The sequence below is a fragment of the Artemia franciscana genome, chromosome 1, assembly GCF_032884065.1.
Source record: "Artemia franciscana chromosome 1, ASM3288406v1, whole genome shotgun sequence".
In the NCBI taxonomy this organism is placed as follows: domain Eukaryota; kingdom Metazoa; phylum Arthropoda; class Branchiopoda; order Anostraca; family Artemiidae; genus Artemia; species Artemia franciscana.
The window spans coordinates 65,572,835-65,592,585 of NC_088863.1; the positions used below are offsets into that span (position 1 = coordinate 65,572,835).

The 19,751-nt window shown below is 36.3% G+C and overlaps 1 protein-coding gene across 3 annotated transcripts in view; it reads left to right on the forward strand.

Annotated features, from left to right (window-relative positions):
- The first annotated feature begins 13,709 nt into the window (after positions 1 to 13,709).
- Positions 13,710 to 19,751, forward strand: part of LOC136032961 (band 7 protein AGAP004871-like) — a 113,193-nt gene continuing 107,151 nt past the window's right edge. For 2 of the 3 annotated variants that reach the window (XM_065713451.1, XM_065713461.1), the window contains exon 1: positions 13,726 to 14,031. The gene's annotated coding sequence lies outside the window, so the exon portion shown is untranslated. Of the gene's footprint in view, positions 14,032 to 19,751 lie in introns of all 3 variants that reach the window. The other variant, XM_065713470.1, reaches the window with a different exon arrangement.

Here is a 19,751-nt window from a genome sequence, read left to right on the forward strand (position 1 = left end):
TTACAATTCCTCTAACAAGTTCGATCACTACTTATACGCCAGTATTCAAACAAGAATATAATTTCTATATTTAGGTGATAATACTCAATAGGAGCGAGCGCAATGACTTTTGAAAGGTGGTTCATTGACCCAATTTTTCCTATAAAAACAGCTATAATGTAGGGATTTACCTCCAGTTTGTAAACAAAACTTCAAAAATGGACATGCGATTTTGAGATAATGGCTCTTATGTATGTAGTTTTGAATTATATATACCTTACCTATTGATTTATTCTTTAAGTAATATAAAATTCAAGATTTTCATAGATGAAAATTTAAATAGAAGTTCAATATCGCATGTGTTTCCCATGAAGGTATGCTTCAATGTGGTGTTTAGATACCAAACTAGTTTGCTGTTTGAGCTTTTATCTAATTTGGCCCTCTAAAGAGTCTCAAGAACATTATCATATCTTTAAACATGGGATATCTACTAATTTGACAAAGAAAATTAAACTGGGTTAAAATTATGCTTGACAATAAGGCCTTAGCTATATTCATTTGTTAAACCGGGTTGGTTGTTCTTGAGAGTATCTTTGGAATAGCTTCAATAGTCCATTATCTTTGAACAGACACAGTATTGAAAAACGTTAAATTGTGGAAAGAGCAAAAAACACTGATAATTGCAAGAATATTTGTATATATTTTAACAATGGGATAAGAAAATTAAGTACCTTGAAAAAGAAAACTAAAATTTTAAAGCTTAGTAGAACTCGTTGTTAGAAATTGAACACCGTTTTCCGGTTACCTGGGGACCTGGTGGCTGGTAACTGTGAAAATATCTGTATATATTTTAACAACAAGATTAAAAATATGCAAAAAGCTTAAAAAATAAAACAAGTTGGGAGATTAGCAGACAACGTTGTTAGACATCAGACTTTCTTTAATAATCAAGTATCTTTGAAATAAACAGTAGTAGTAGTAGTAGTATATATATATATATATATATATATATATATATATATATATATATATATATATATATATATACATATATCTATATATATATAAATAAGTTGTCTGTCAGTGGATCAGGTGACGTCATGTTTCTGTGTCGACTGACGTCATGTAGTTAGTTGTCGTCATTTTTGCTATGACGGTGACGTCATTAAAGATATTTAAGACATATATGTTCACGTAGAAATCTATTAATGTTTAAGTTTAAAATGACTGATGAACTTACAGTGGCAAAAGCCGATGAAGATGCTCAAAGAGTCTATGCCAAAAAACTTTTTTGGACAGCGAGAGTCAAAACATATCAAAACTGAAAATGATAGCGATGATGATTGGGTTTGGGATTTTGACTTGGATAAGGTCATCAATGCCTACCAGATTTTAGTTAAAAAAACAAAGGTTCGGCGATATGTATTTCATAGTGAAGCTGAAAAATAAAGAAGAAAAAGAAAACTGAAAAAAGAAAAAATGTAAAAAACTAAAAAATACTAAAAAGAAAAACACTCAAAGAGAAATTACAGACCGGGACACAAATGACGACCGGGAAACAAATGACGACCGGGAAAGAGGGAATATAAAGAACGACCGGGACACTCAAAGAGAAATTACAGACTGGGATACCGGGACACAAATGACGACCGGGACACAGGGAATATAAATGACGACCAGGACACAGGTATTTAAAAATATCGTTCAAAGACAAATTTTTAATTGTAAGAAGACCGTTGAAAGAGAAATTTCTAATTGTAAAATGACTGAAGAACCTACAATGGCAACACCCGAGGAAGCTGCTCAAATCGAATGTATTCAAGCCGAAGTAGCTGAGTTGGTAAAGCGTTATGTTTCAGGTTCTAGGTCCGAGAGGCTCTAGGTTTGAACCTTGGCTTTAGCATTAATACAAGAGGTATAGATCTGAATACGGATTGTTTTCCCATGGACCATTATATGTTGCATGTTCAAGAGTCGTTAAACCTGACATTCTATTTATATGCACAGACAATGGGACAGCAAAGAATGTTGTATATTCGCAAGTTTTACGTAGTTAACGTCAGGTGACGTCATGTTTCTGTGTTGACTGACGTCATGAAATTAGTTGTCGTCATTTTGGCTTTGACGATGACGTCATTCAAGATATTTAAGACATATGTTCACGTAGAAATCTATTAATGTTTAAGTTAAAAATGACTGATGAACTTACAATGGCAGAAGCCGATGAAGATGCTCAAAGAGTCTATGCCAAAAAACTTGCTGCTGATAGAGAAAGTCAGAAAAGAAAGCGTGCCGAGGAATCAAAAGAACAGCAAGGAAACAGGCTTGAGGCTGATAGAGAAAGAAAGAACAGAAAGCGTGCCGAGGAATCAAAAGAACAGCAAGGAAACAGGCTTGAGGCTGATAGAGAAAGAAAGAACAGAAAGCGTGCCGAGGAACTACCAGAGCAACGCGGAAGCAGATTTGCTGCTAAAAGAGAAAGTGAAAAAAGAAGGCCTGCCGAGGAATTACAAGAACAGCAAGAAATCAGGCTTGCTGCTGATAGAGAAAGTAAGAAAAGAAAGCGTGCCGAGGAATCACAAGAACAGCAAGAAATCAGGCTTGCTGCTGATAGAGAAAGTAAGAAAAGAAAGCGTGCCGAGGAATCAGAGCAACCTGAAAGTTATCGCCTGGCATTCAGGTACAACCCAGTCGATGATTATAGCTTGAGTAGATGTGTTCAAATCGGGACAATGTCTAAAATTTGTCCCTATTGCAAGGCCTTGAAATTCAATGGTGAAACAATGGGAATGTGTTGCGCCTCAGGAAAAGTTAAACTTCCTCTATTGGCTGCACCACCAGAGCCATTGAAGACTTTCCTTACTGGAACTACGTCAGAATCTAAGCGTTTTTTGTCAAAAATCATAAAATACAACTCATGTTTCCAAATGACGTCGTTTGGAGCCCAAATCGAAAATCCAGATCAATTTATGTCTACTTTCAAAGTAAAAGGGCAAATTTATCATAGAGCAGGGTCCCTTCTACCATTCTCAGGCGAGAATCATAAATTTTTACAATTGTACTTCATCAGTGATAGAAATTCTGAATTGAATGCACGGTGCGAAATTTCTCCCAACGTTGAAAGGACAATCGTTTCCCAATTGCAACATCTTTTCCACGAAAATAATTATTTAGTGCGTCTGTTCAAAACAGCCATCGATTTGATGCCTACTGATACGCATAAAATTGTTATTTCCGCTGACAAAACGCCTCCTGGCCAACATGTGCGTAGATACAATGCTCCAACTATCGACGAAGTGGCAATCGTTATGGTCGGTGATCAGTTTTTACCTCGAGATATTATTCTTCATAAGCGAAACGCTCAGTTGTTAAGAATTGCTGAAACTCATCGATGCTACGATGCCCTACAATATCCTATCATTTTTTGGGATGGAGCCTACGGCTATCACTTTAATATTAAATTCATGAATCCAGCCACTAACAAAGAAATGAATAAGAAATGCAGTGCAATGCATTATTATTCCTATAGACTAATGATTCGGCAGGATGAAGAAAATTATATTTTAAAATGCCGTGAATTGTTTCACCAATTTGTCGTTGATATGTATGCTAAAATTGAATCAGAACGTTTGCTATATATCCGCCTGAATCAGACCAAGCTCCGCTCTGAACAATACATTCATTTGCGAGATGCAGTTATAAATGACGGTAATACCACAAACGTTGGAAGATTAACAATTTTACCTTCGTCATATGCTGGCAGTCCCCGTCATATGCATGAATATGCTCAAGATGCTATTGCGTATGTTCGTCTCTATGGTCGTGAGATACTGCAGCTTTTACTTCAAGGACAATCGGCGGTTCATAGGCATGACATTAAAGCCCGTGTCTTCCGGCAAAAGTGGAAATCACTGATAAACTACATAGTAAAACTTGAAGTGTTTGGGTCAGTGCGATACTGGATGTACTCAGTGGAATGGCAAAAACGAGGTTTGCCACACGCACATATACTAATCTAGCTACATAAAAAAATTACTTCGAACGAAATTGATGATGTGATTTCCGCTGAAATACCTGATAAAAATGTCGATAAGCGGTTACATGATATTATTGTAAAAAATATGATATATGGACCTTGCGGTGCACTGAACGAAAATTCACCATGCATGGCCAAAGGAAGGTGCACAAAGCAATATCCTCGACTTTTAGTATCAAACACAATTACTGGCAATGATGGTTACCCACAATATAGAAGAAGATCTACTGAAGATGACGGTAAAACAGCAATAATAAAGAAGCGTAACGGTACCACCATCGAAGTAGATAACCAGTGGGTTGTTCCATATTCCCCATTATTATCAAAAATATTTAATGCACACATAAACGTTGAATACTGTAACTCCGTAAAGGCAATCAAATACATATGTAAATACGTCAACAAAGGCAGTGACATGGCAGTTTTTGGCTTGCAGCCCGAAATCAAAGATTTCGACGAAATCGTACAATATCAGGCTGGAAGATACATAAGCAGTAATGAAGCTGTTTGGCGAATTCTTTCATTTCCGATACATGAACGTAGTCCAGCTGTTGTTCACTTAGCGGTACATTTACAGAATGGTCAACGTGTTTATTTCACGGAAACCAACGTGCAACAAAGAGTCCTGAATCCACCGGATACAACATTATCAGCTTTTTTTTCGCTTTGCAAAAATGATTCTTTTGCAAAAAAACTGCTGTATACTGAAGTGCCTTCGTATTACACGTGGAATACTAAAAATAAAGTATTTGAACGTCGAAAACAGGGTAAGTCAGTCGACGGCCAACCTACCATCTTCAAAGATACCACGATAGGAGTTTCTTCTGTCATTTTAAGATCTATAATAAAAATTTCTCTTTGAAAGGCCTTCTTATATACTTATATTGACGTCATATACAGTAAAAATATGAAGTCAGTCGACAAACAACTTCATGACGGCGTAACGCTCAATCCTTATAATGACGTCATTCGTCAAACATGACGTCAGTTGAGAGTTTACAAACATGACGTCAGTGCATAAACAACTTTCTATATATATAAAAATAAGTTGTCTGTCTGTCTGTGGATCAGGTGACGTCATGTTTCTGTGTTGACTGACGTCATGAAGTTAGTTGTCGTCATTTTTGCTATGACGGTGACGTCATTAACAGTATTTAAGACATTTGTTCACGGAAAAATGTTTAATTGTAAAATGACTGAAGAACCTACAATGGCAACAGCCGAGGAAGCTGCTCAAAGAGTTTATGCCAAAAAACTTGCTGCTGATAGAGAAAGTAAGAAAAGAAAGCGTTCCGAGGAATCACAAGAACATCAAGAAAACAGGCTTGCAGCTGATAGAGAAAGTAAGAAAAGAAAGCGTGCCGGGGAATCACAAGAACAGCAAGAAAACAGGCTTGCGGCTAAAGAACGCAAAACCGCGCAGTTAGATGAAAATCCACCTGGACAGCGAGAGTCTAAACATATCAAAACTGAATATGATAGCGATGATGATTGGGTTTGGGATTTTGACTTGGATAAGGTCATCAATGCCTACCAGATTTACGTTAAAAAAACAAAGGTTCGTCGATATGTACTTCATAGTGACGCCGAAAAATAAAGAAGAAAAAGAAAACTGAAAAAAGAAAAAAGGTAAAAAACTAAAAAAAAAACTAAAAAGAAAAAACACTCAAAGAGAAATTACAGACCGGGACACAAATGACGACCGAGACAGAGGGAATATAAGTGACGACCGGGATCCTCAAAGAGAAATTACAGACTGGGACACCCGGACACAAATCACGACCGGGACATCTATATATAAATGACGACCGGGACAGAGGGACACAACTACAACAGGGACGCCGGGGGCACAGGCCGGATATATAGACACCGGGACACAAATGATAACCGGGACACCGGGACACAGGGAATATAAATGACGACCGGGACACTCAAAGAGAAATTACAAACTGGGACACCGGGACACAAATGACGACCGGGACATAGGGAATATAAATGACGACCGGGCACAGGGACACATCATTAGAATAATGAGGTATAGATCTGAATACGGATTGTTTTTCCCATGGACAATTATATGTTGCATGTTCAAGAGTCAGTAAACCTGACAATCTATTTATATGCACAGACAATGGAACAGCGAAGAATGTTGTATATTCGCATGTTTTACGTAGTTATATATATATATAAAATTTTGCCATGGGAAAAACAATCCGTATTCAAATCTATACCTGATTATTCTAATTATTGCCCTTGAGCTTTGTTGATGGTGATTGCTAATCGAACATTCCCTGTGTCCCCATCGTCATTTATATATCCCCCTGTGCCCACCGACGTTCCCGTTTTAGTTGTGTCCCAGGGTCCCAGTCTGTAATTCCTCTTTGAGCGTCCCAGTCGTTATTTATATTCACTGTGTCCCGGTCTGTAATTCATCTTTGAGTGTCCCGGTCGCCATTTATATCTCCCGGTTGTTATTTGTGTCCCAGTATCCCAGTCTGTAGTTTCTCTTTGAGTTTCCCGGTCGTCATTTATATCTCCTGTGTCTCGGTTTTTAGTTTTCTTTTTCTCTTTTATTTTTCAGTTTTTTTCTTTTTTTTAGTTTTTTTTTTTCTTTTTCAGTATTTAGTTTTTTAGTTTTTTTATTGGTTTTTGTTTTTTTTTTCTTTTTAGTTTTTTTTGTAGTTTTTACCTTTTTTTAGTTTTTTTAGTTTTTTCTTTTTTAGTTTTTTACCTTTTTTAGTTTTTTTTTATTTTTTTTTAGTTTTTTAGCTTTTATAGTTTTTTTTTAGTATTTTCTTTTGAGTTTTTGTTTGTAGTTTTTACCTTTTTTAGTTTTTTTTTCTTCTTTCATATTAATGCTAAAGCCAAGGTTCGAGCCTGGAACCTCTCGGACCTGGAACTTGGAACATAACGCTTTACCAACTCAGCTACTTCGGCAAGCTTTCTTTTCTTACTTTCTCTATCAGCCGCTAGTTCACAGCGTGTTCACAGTCGCAACAACAGGCTTGCGTCTCAACGAGAAATTACCAAAAGAAAGCGTGCCGAGGAATCACAAGAGTGACCTGAAAATTATCGCCTGGCATTCAGGTAGGCCTACAGCCCAGTCGATGATTATAGCTTGAGTAGATGTGTTGAAATCGGGACTATGTTTTAAATTTGTCCCTATTGCAAGGCCTTGAATTTTAATAGTGAAACAATGGGAATGTGTTGCGCCTCAGGAAAAGTTAAACTTCCTCAACTGGTTGCACCACTAGAGCCATAGAACACTTTGCTTACTGGAACTACGTCAGAATCTAAGTGTTTTTTGTTAAACATCAGAAAATCTAACTCATGTTTCCAAATGACGGCGTTTGGTGCCCAAATCGACAATCAAGATCAATTCATGCCAACTTTCAAAGTAAAAGGGCAAATTTATCATAGAGCAGGGTCCCTTCTACTATTCTCAGGCAAGAATCATAAATTTTTACAACTGTACTTCATCAGTGATAGAAATTCAGAATTAAATGGACGTTTTGAAACTTCTCCCGAGTTTTAAAGGACTATTGTTTCCCAATTGCAACATCTTTTTTACGAAAATAATAATTTAATGCGTCTGTTCAAAACAGAAATCGATTTAATGCCTACTGATACGCATGAAATTGTAATTTCCGCTGACAAAACGCCTACTGGCCATCATGTGCGTAAATACAATGCTCCAACTATCGACGAAGCGGCAATCGCTATGGTCGGTGATCAGTTTTTTCCTCGAGATATTATTCTTATATATATATATATATATATATATATATATATATATATATATATATATATATATATATATATATATATATATATATATATATATATATATATATATATATATATATATATATATATATATATGTATATATATATATATATATATATATATATATATATATATATATATATATATATATATATATATGTATGTATATATATGTATATATATATATATATATATATATATATATATATATATATATATATATATATATATATATATATATATATATATATATATATATATACATATATATATATATATATATATACATATAATAATTATATATATATATATATATGTTTCTAACTACGTAAAACTTGCGAATATACAACATTCTTCGATGTCCCATTGTCTGTGCATATAAATAGATTGTCAGGCTTACCGACTCTTGAACATGCAACATAAAATTGTCCATGGAAAAAACAATCCGTATTCAGATCTATACCTGATTATTCTAATGATTGCCCTTGAGCTTTGTTGATAGTGATTGCTAATCGAACATTCCCTGTGTCCCCATCGTCATTTATATATCCCCCTGTGCCCACCGGCGTTCCCCTTTTAGTTGTGTCCCAGTGTCCCAGTCTGTAATTTCTCTTTGAGCGTCCCAGTCATTATTTATATTCATTGTGTCCCGGTGTCCCTGGTCTGTAATTTATCTTTGAGTGTCCCTGTCGCCATTTATATCTCCCGATTGTTATTTGTGTCCCAGTATCCCAGTCTGTAATTTCTCTTTGAGTGTCCCGGTCGTCATTTATATTCCCTGTGTCCCGGTTTTTAGTTTTCTTTTTCTCCTTTATTTTTCAGTTTTTTCCTTTTTTTAGTTTTTTTTCTTTTTCAGTATTTAGTTTTTTTACTTTTTTTATTGGTTTTTGTTTTTTTTCTTGTTAGTTTTTTTTGTTTTTACCTTTTTTTAGTTTTTTTAGTTTTTTTTCTTTTTTAGTTTTTAGTTTTTTACCTTTTTTAGTTTTTCTAGTTTTTTTTTTAGTTTTTTAGCTTTCATAGTTTTTTCAGTATTGAGTTTCTTTTGTAGTTTTTACCCTTTTTAGTTTTTTTTTTCTTCTTTCATATTAATGCTAAAGCCAAGGTTCGAACCCGGAGCCTCTCGGACCTGGAACCTGGAACATAACGCTTTACCAACTCAGCTACTTCGGCAAGCTTTCTTTTCTTACTTTCTCTATCAGCCGCAAGTTTTTTGGCATAGACTCTTTGAGCAGCTTCCTCGGCTGTTGCCATTGTAGGTTCTTCATTCATTTTACAATTAAACATTTTTCCGTCCACGCTCTTCTTACAATTCAAAATTTGTCTTTTAACAATTTTCTTAAATACCTTTAATGACGTCATCGTCATAACAAACATGACAACAACTAGCTTCATTACGACATGATGACATGACGTCACTCGACAGACCCACAGACAACTTATTTTTATATATATAAGATAGATATATATATATAAACTAGCTGTTGGTGGGGCTAACCAACACCTAGTTGGTGGGGCGCTTCGCGCCCCCCCAAGCCCCCCCGCGCGCGTAAGTCGTTACGCGCCATATTAGTTACCCGCCATTGTAGTTGTGTCCCTGTGTCCCACCTGTGAATAGAGATAGATATAAATATATGTTTATAACTACGTAAAACATGCGAATATACAACATTCTTCGCTGTTCCATTGTCTGTGCATATAAATAGATTGTCAGGTTTACTGACTCTTGAACATGCAACATATAATTGTCCATGGGAAAAACAATCCGTATTCAGATCTATACCTCATTATTCTAATGATGTGTCCCTGTGTCCAGTCGTCATTTATATTCCCTATGTCCCGGTCGTCATTTGTGTCCCGGTGTCCCAGTTTGTAATTTCTCTTTGAGTGTCCCGGTCGTCATTTATATTCCCTGTGTCCCGGTGTCCCGGTCATCATTTGTGTCCCGGTGTCTATATATCCGGCCTGTGCCCCCGGCGTCCCTGTTGTAGTTGTGTCCCTCTGCCCCGGTCGTCATTTATATATAGATGTCCCGGTCGTGATTTGTGTCCGGGTGTCCCAGTCTGTAATTTCTCTTTGAGGATCCCGGTCGTCACTTATATTCCCTCTGTCTCGGTCGTCATTTGTGTCCCGGTCTGTAATTTCTCTTTGAGTGTTTTTTCATTTTAGTTTTTTTTTTAGTTTTTTACCTTTTTTCTTTTTTCAGTTTTCTTTTTCTTCTTTATTTTTCGGCGTCACTATGAACTACATATCGACGAACCTTTGTTTTTTAACGTCAATCTGGTAGGCATTGATGACCTTATCCAAGTTAAAATCCCAAACCCAATCATCATCGCTATCATTTTCAGTTTTGATATGTTTTGACTCTCGCTGTCCAGGTGGATTTTCATCTAACTGCGCGGTTTTGCGTTCTTTAGCCGCAAGCCTGTTTTCTTGCTGTTCTTGTGATTCCCCGGCACGCTTTCTTTTCTTACTTTCTCTATCAGCTGCAAGCCTGTTTTTTTTATGTTCTTGTGATTCCTCGGAACGCTTTCTTTTCTTACTTTCTCTATCAGCAGCAAGTTTTTTGGCATAAACTCTTTGAGCAGCTTCCTCGGCTGTTGCCATTGTAGGTTCTTCAGTCATTTTACAATTAAACATTTTTCCGTGAACAAATGTCTTAAATACTGTTAGTGACGTCACCGTCATAGCAAAAATGACGACAACTAACTTCATGACGTCAGTCAACACAGAAACATGACGTCACCTGATCCACAGACAGACAGACAACTTATTTTTATATATATAGAAAGTTGTTTATGCACTGACGTCATGTTTGTACACTCTCAACTGACGTCATGTTTGACGAATGACGTCATTATAAGGATTGAGCGTTACGCCGTCATGAAGTTGTTTGTCGACTGACCTCATATTTTTACTGTATATGACGTCAATATAAGTATATAAGAAGGCCTTTCAAAGAGAAATTTTTATTATAGATCTTAAAATGACAGAAGAAACAGCAAAGGAAGCTGCTCAAAGAGTTAATTCAAAGAGACAGTTTAGTATAAATCCTATAATGGCAGAAAAAACAGCCGAGGAAGCTGCTCAAAGAGTTAATGCCAAAAGACTTGCGGCTAATAGAGAAAGTAAGAAAAGAAAGCGTGCCAAGGAATCACAACATCAGCGTGACAACAGGCTTGCGTCTCAACGAGAAATTACCAAAAGAAAGCGTGCAGAGGAATCACAAGAGTGACCTGAAAACTATCGCCTGGCATTCAGGTAGGCCTACAGCCCAGTCGATGATTATAGCTTGAGTAAATACGTTCAAATCGGGACCATGTTTAAAATTTGTCCCTATTGCAAGGCCTTGAATTTTAATAGTGAAACAACGGGAATGTGTTGCGCCTCAGGAAAAGTTAGACTTCCTCAACTGGTTGCACCACTAGAGCCATAGAACACTTTGCTTACTGGAACTACGTCAGAATCTAAGTGTTTTTTATTAAACTTCAGAAAATTTAACTCATGTTTACAAATGACGGCGTTTGGTGCCCAAATCGACAATCAAGATCAATTCATGACTACTTTCAAAGTAAAGGGGCAAATTTATCATAGACCAGGGTCCCTTCTACCATTCTCAGGCAAGAATCATATATTTTTACAACTGTACTTCATCAGTGATAGAAATTCAGAATTGAATGGACGTTGCGAAGTTTCTCCCGAGTTTGAAAGGACTATCGTTTCCCAATTGCAACATCTTTTTTACAAAAATAATAATTTAATGCGTCTGTTCAAAACAGAAATCGATTTAATGCCTACTGATACGCATAAAATTGTAATTTCCGCTGACAAAACACCTACTGGCCATCATGTGCGTAAATACAATGCTCCAACTATCGACGAAGTGGCAATCACTATGGTCAGTGATCAGTTTTTTCCTCGAGATATTATTCTTCATAAGCAAAACGCTCAGTTGGTAAGAATTGCTGAAACTCATCCTAAAGAAAAAAGAACAACTAAAAAAAGAAAAGAAAAAACTTGAAAAGAAAAAGTAAAAAAGAAAAAAAAGCAGAAAAAACTAAAAAAAAAACAAATTAATTAAAAGAAGAAACTAAAATAAACTAAAAAATAAAAAAAGAAACTATATCTATATATATATATATATATATATATATATATATATATATATATATATATATGTATATATATATATATATATATATATATATATATATGTGTGTGTGTGTGTGTGTGTGTGTTTTTAACTACGTAAAACTTGCGAATATACAACATTCTTCGCTGTCCCATTGTTTGTGCATATACAAAGCCTTATATACTTATAATGACGTCATATGCAAACCCTCTTCTTACAAACAAACAAACATGCATACACAGAATTTATTTTTATGTAGATAGATAGATAGATAGATATACATATACACTATAAATTAACTACGTAAAACTTGCGAATAAAAAACATTATTCGCTGTCCCATTGTCTGTGCATATAAATAGGTTTCCAGGTTTACGGACCCTCAAACATGAAGCATACAATTGTCCATGAGAAAATCAATCTGTATTAAGGTCTATACCGCGTTTTTCTAATGATTGCTGTTTTTTTTGTTGATGGTAATTGCAAATGCTAGTCGAACTGGGAATTGCAATCTTTTAAACTGAAAAGGCAGATCCGTTGGAATCATCGAAATATGAAGAATAAGAACAGCCCCATCCTCAAAAGGCCCTGTCAAGATTGTTGCCTTTATTAATTTTTCCATTGTTTTTTTAAGGCAAGTTGCGTGCCTTTACAAAGCTTTGGTGGTTTAATTTTTCGTAACAGTATTATTGGTATGTCTATTTTTAGCTGTAGCACGTGTGGTGGAAAACCTGGGAGATCCAGGGAATTTAAAAATTCAGATGGATAATTAACCGCTTTATTTGGTTCCTGAACTGTGTCGACTGACTTGTAAATGACAGCCTGGTCTCGAATCTTGGTCAAAATAATATTATTGATTTCGTGGACGTCTTTTTTCTTGGCTGCCAGAATCGCTCGTTCACTTAGCCATTTATGATTCTTATATGATGTTCGGAAATACCTTTTCAACCAATTCATTTTTGGACGTCACTAAATTACAGAGTTCAGCAGGCAGTTGAGTACGTCCTGACATTGAGTCTACTAGGAGTTTTCTGTTTCCAATTGCCAGCAATTGATCTGAATATATTTCACCAGAGTCATCGTTTTGCAATCGGACACACATATGTATAGTTAATTTTAATGTCTTTACGTGTGCCCATAAATTAGAATTTTTCAGGCAAGCATTCATTTCGTCCGCAGGGGTTGATCTAGGTATTATAGGTAATGTTTGCCTGAAATCTCCCACAAGCAATATTAATGTGCTGCCAAAGGGTTTCGAATTTCCTCACAAATCTCGCAATGATCGCTCCAGAGCCTCGAGCGATTTTTTATATGCCATTGTGCACTCGTCCCAAATAATAAGTTTGCATTGCTGCAATACTTTACCCATCCCAGATGATTTGGAAATATTGCACGTGGTAGTTTTTGTAGAATGCAAATTCAGAGGCAATTTCAAAGCGGAATGAGCAGCTCTTCCACCAGGCAGCAACGTTGCGGCTATTCCGGAAGAGGCAATTGCCACCGCTATGTTATTTTTTGATCAAATTCATGCCAGAATCAATTTTATCACAAATGCTTTACCAGTACTTCCTGGCGCATCCAAAAAAAAGATTTCTCCAAAGTTGTTATCAACACAATGCATGATTTTATCATAAATGTCTCTATGCTCAGATGTTAACTGTTTGTAATTTTTAACTTTGTTATAATTTTGTACATACGACGATAGATCACTCGTTTTTTAACTTTGTTCACGATCCGCTTCTACACATGTTGAAACAGTAGCGTTACGATTAGGTGAAGGCATTCCCAAATCCTAAAGAGTTTTGTTTGCCCTACGTCAGCACAAATCTTTAATAATAACTAAAATATAGGTATAAATTTCCGATGTAAAATCAAGGGTTATATCTGACGTCTCTAACCGCTTTCGATGAAGTATATCCTCGGTCATTTTCAAATTATATTTCTCCCATAACTTTGCAGGAGCTGAAGGAGGGCAAGTTGTTAGTATGATTCCAAACAATGCACGAACTTGACTTGGAGTTGATGTTTCGCACGCGTCATTGATGCAGTTATCCCAGTGTTGGTCATTCTCCAATTAATTCAGAGCTTGGCATGCACTACGGTAAGTGTCATGTATAGTACCGTTTACAGTACTCAAATACTCGAAGGACGTCGGACCGGGTACATTCACCAAAAGCAGGCGGAGAAAGAAGCCTTCATGTTGATTAGGGTGAATGGTGTAGAGTCTTCCTATCGTGGTATCTTTGAAGATGGATGGTTGGCCATCGACTGACTTACCCTGTTTTCAACGTTCAAATGATATACTTTTAGCATTCCAAGTCTAATACGAAGGCACTTCAGTATGCAACAGTTTTTTTTGCAAAAGAATCATTTTGACATGACGAAAAGAAAGCAGTTAACGTTGTAATACGCAATAGTATCTTGAGCATATTCATGCATATAAATAGCAAACATTCTGTTTCAATCTTTGATTATATGTCAACAATTTATTGGTGAAACACTTGACGGCATTTTAAAATATAATCATGTTCATTCTGACGAATCATTAGTCTATAGGAATAATAATTCAGTGCGCTGCATTTCTTATCCTTTTGTTTGTTAGTGGTATCGATCTATCAATTTATTATTAGAGTGATAGCCGTCGGCTCCTTCCCAAAAAATGATAGGATATTGTAGGGCATCGTAGCATCGATGAGTTTCAGCAATTCTTACCAACTGAGCGTTTCGCTTAAGAAGAATAATATCTCGAGGTAAAAACTGATCACCGACCATAATTATTGCCACTTCGTGGATAGTTGGAGCATTGTGTCTACGCACATGTTCGCCAGTAGGCATTTTGTCAGGGGAAATAACAATTTTTTGCGTATCAGTAGGCATCAAATCGATTGCTGTTTTGAACAGGCACGCTAAATCATTATTTTCGTGGAAAAGATGTAGCAATTGGGAGACGATAGTCCTTTCACCGTCAGGAGAAAGTTCGCAACGTTCAATCAATTCAGAATTGTTATTAATGATGAAATAAAATTGTAAAAATTTATGATTTCCACCATGAGAATTGTAGAAGGGACCCTGCTCTATAATAAGTTTGCCCTTTTACTTTGAAAATAGGAATAAATTGATGTTTATTTTTGATTTGGGCACCAAACGACGTTATTTGGAAATATGAGTTATATTTTTTGTTGTTTAATAAAAAACGCTTAGATTCTGACTTAGTTCCAGTAAGCAAAGGCTTCAATGGTTCTGGTTGTGCAGCCAGTTGAGGAAATTTAACTTTTCCTGAGGTACAACACATTCCCATTGTTTCACTATTAAATTTCAAGGCCTTGCATTAGGGACAAATTTTAGACATAGTCCCGATTTGAACACATCTACTCAAGCTATAATCATCGACTGGGCTGTACCTGAATGCCTCTGCACGCTTTCTTTTGGTATTATCGCTTTGAGCTGCAAGCCTGTTTTCACGTTGTTCATGTGATTCCTCGTCATGATTTTTTTGGTAATTTCTCTTCGAGCCACAAGCCTGTTTTCACGTTGCTCTTGTGATTCCTCGGCACACTTTCCTTTGGTAATTTCTCTTTGAGCCGCAAGCCTGTTTTCACGTTGTTCTTGTGACTCCTCGGCATGCTTTGTTTTGTTACTTTCTCTTTTAGCTGCAAGCCTTTTGGCATTATCTCTTTGAGCCGCTTCCTCTGCTGTTTCTTCTGCCATTGTAGAATATATACTAAAACTTCTCGCTCGATTTGATTCCTCGGCTGTTTCTTCTGCCATGGTATTTATATTCTCTTTATAGTATCTCTTTATATTTATAGAAAATATTCTCTTTGAAAAGCAATCCTTATATACTTATAATGACTTCATATACAAAGCCTTATATATTTATAATGACGTCATTTACAAACATACAATATACATTCATGACGTCATAATACTCAATCCTTACAATGACGTCGGTAGTCAAACATACAAAGATGGTAATTTCTCTTTGAGCCGCAAGCCTGTTTTCACGTTGTTCTTGTGGCTCCTCGGCACGCTTTGTTTTGTTACGTTCTCTTTTAGCCGCAAGCCTTTTGGCATTATCTCTTTGACCCGCTTCCTCTGCTGTTTCTTCTGCCATTGTAGAATTTATACTAAAACTTCTCGCTCGATTTGATTCCTCGGCTGTTTCTTCTGCCATGGTAGGATTTACAGTTTTGATATGTTTTGACTCTCGCTGTCCAGGTGGATTTTCATCTAACTGCGCGGTTTTGCGTTCTTTAGCAGCAAGCCTGTTTTCTTGTTGTTCTTGTTTTTCCTCGGAACGCTTTCTTTTCTTACTTTCTCTATCAGCAGCAAGTTTTTTGGCATAAACTCGTTGAGCAGCTTCCTCGGCTGTTGCCATTGTAGGTTCTTCAGTCATTTTACTATTAAACATTTTTCCGTGAACAAATGTCTTAAATACCGTTAATGACGTCACCGTCAAAGCAAAAATGACGACAACTAATTTCATGACGTCAGTCAACACAGAAACATGACGTCACCTGATCCACAGACAGACACACAGACAGACAACTTATTTTTATATATATAGATATTCTCTTTGAAAAGCAATCCTTATAAACTTATAATGACTTCATATACAAAGCCTTATATATTTATAATGAGGTCATTTACAAACATACAAAATACATTCATGACGTCATAACACTCATTCCTTACAATGACGTCGGTCGTCAAACATACAAAGATACATACAACTATATATATATATATATATATATATATATATATATATATATATATATATATATATATATATATATATATGTTTTTAACTACGTAAAACTGGCGAATATACAACATTCTTGGCTGTCCCATTGTCTGTGCATATAAAAAGATTGTCAGGTTTACCGACTCTTGAACATGCAACATATAATTGTCCATGGGAAAAACAATCTGTATTCAGATCTATACATCATTATTCTAACGATTGCCCTTGAGCTTTGTTGATGGTGATTGCTAATCGAACATTCCCTGTGTCCCCATCGTCATTTATATACCCCCCTGTGCCCACCGGCGTTCCCGTTTTAGTTGTGTCCCTGTGTCCCGGTCGTCATTTATATTTCCCGTGTCCCGGTCGTCATTTGTGTCCCGGTGTCCCAGTCTGTAATTTCTCTTTGATTGTCAAGGTCGTCATTTATATTCCCTGTTTCCCGGTCGTCATTTGTGTCCCGGTCGTCCTTCGTTGTTACCATTGTAGATTCTTCAGTCATTTTACAATTAAACATTTTTCCGTCCACGATCTTTTTACAATTAAAATTTTGTCTTTGAAGGATTTTCTTAAATACCTTTAATGACGTCATCGTCATAACAAAAATGACGACAACTAACTTTATGACGACGTGATGACACGAAATCACTCGACAGACACACAGACAACTTATTTTTATATAGCCTCGTCTCGCTCGACATTGCACCTCCAACTCAGTGCCATATAACAAATTTCTCATCATATTTATTTCCACAAAAATATCTGTCCAAAATATACATGTAACCCTTACATCCTATATAAAAAAAAATCTACCTCTCCCCTGGTCACATTTTACGTCAGACCAGTTCTGACGGAGTCCCTTAATCTGTCCTGTCCAAATTCAGCATCTACGGTAGCTGATAAAATTCCTGCTTTTCTTTAAGAAGTGCGTTTTCAGTAGGCGATCCATTACTGACCCAATTACTCTTTGATTCATACTACCCTGGTTGCTGTTGCCCTCCATAGGTATATCTGTTAAATTAACCCCCAAAATATCTTCCATATTTATCCTGGCACTTTCTTTGGCCATTAAATTACCCACAGTTGTCAAAAAATTTACTAAGGAATTCGGATTATAATCCCGACTTGTAGAATCAAAATTCAAAGGGGCTTTTAAACCTTTACTTTTTATATCATTCAAAAATAATAAAGCAATATCTCTATCAAATTCAGGATCAGAAGGATCTAAAATTGAAATTGCGCTCTTAACTAAAAGAAATTGTAAAGCTTTAAAAACAAGACATTTTTTTTACTAAGCACTCCTAACAGATTTCCTGCTCGTGTGCGAACTTAAAATGCATGACTTACAATCATAAATTGTCCTTCGAAGTTCTTCACTTTTTTCTCTCTAAAACCGGATTCTGCGGTGGGAAGCTGGAACTGGGACGGCAAAGCTGGAAGAACTGGAACGACAAAACTGGAACAACTAGAACGGCAAAACTGGAATCCCCGACGACGAAAACAGCAACAGCTCTCAGCGGAAAGTCTACACGCCCCAACCACAGCTGACAATGGCGAAGTCCACCAAAATTGGAAGGTAAATAAACTCACGACACAACCGCAGACTGAAATCCAGAGGATCGTAAGAACTCTATCCTCTCCGGCGAAAACCGCTGCACCACTCTGTAAAGTTTTTCTACTACTTCTCTTGGTGTCAGAAGTGGGATTTGAAATCACGCACTCCTTCGCGGACCAGAAACAGAATAAGAACTGAATAAAATAATCTAAAATGTTGGCTTATATACACTGAAACAAGGAAACAAACATTGAAGCATGTGACAGGAACTGACCTATTTTAACCTTTCAGTTCCTGCAAATATTCAGAATTTATAATATTAATGTTGTCATCTAGGAAGTGGGAATTTCACAGAACTTAATTATGATTAAGAATTTAATTATGTATCTAAACTACTTTCACTACTTTCAAAGTTTACACCAGATCCGGTCATGATTTAAAGTAAGAGCTCTGAGAAACGATATCCTTCTAAATATCAAATTTCATTTGGACCCGATCTCTCGTTCGTAAGTTAAAAATACCACATTTTTTTCTAATTTTTCAGAATTAACCCCCCCCCCCCTAACTACCCCGAAGAGAGTGGATCTGTTCCGGTTAGGTAAATCATGTATCTAGGACTTGTGCTTGTTTTCCCCACAAAGTTTCATCCTGGTCCCTCCACTCTAAGTGTTTTCCAAGTTTTAGGTTTCACCCTCCCAACTCCCCCCCCTAATGTCGAAAACAGTTTGAGGTATTATCCATAAAATCAGCAATAATCGTTTTTAGCTATGGGTTCCAATCCCGTACTCTGGCTCTAAAACCTACTCTGTTAAAAACTTGATTTACTACGCGGATCCAAGCCGTACTTGAGCCTGAAAATGAAGCTATAACCAATTTTGGCTCGAAAATATTTTGCAACAAAATTTCATTTTGATCGTGCCTTCGAAAATTCCCCGATTCTTGAAGACTTGTCCCTGAAAATTTTCCGTATTTTTAAAACTTGTCCCCGAATTTTGAGATTCGAAAGTGGAAGTCCTGACACAGTGGCGAGTTCGTCACGTAGTTCATATAAGATAAATTGTTTTTATTGACGTTTATTTTAATAATTGATATAATTAGGCTAATTCACTTGATTTTTCAGGAAATTATCTTTAGAGAAATTATATTTTATAATTGCGCGTCTGCTATTTTGAAGGAAGGACGGTGTGCAGGAGAGGGTGGGGAGATGCTTCAAAGAGTGCATTACGATGTCCAAATTGTTCGATCTTCCATGAGTTTTCAAACTAATCCAGAAAAGGGTTCTTTAAAGGAGAGGGGTTTGAATTAACCTTCTATTTCCTGTCATTTAGACCAAACCCGAATAAGGTTTCCTTGGAGTGATATCTCCCGTAATGTTGCAGAAAATATCTTTGACATTTATTTAAAATCTTAATTTAACTGAATTTACTTCTTTCATATTTCACAAAATTATATACACTAAGCAATAGCAATTATGAAGTGGTGAGTAGTGAGTAATTTTGTAGACCAAGGTCAGACGCCT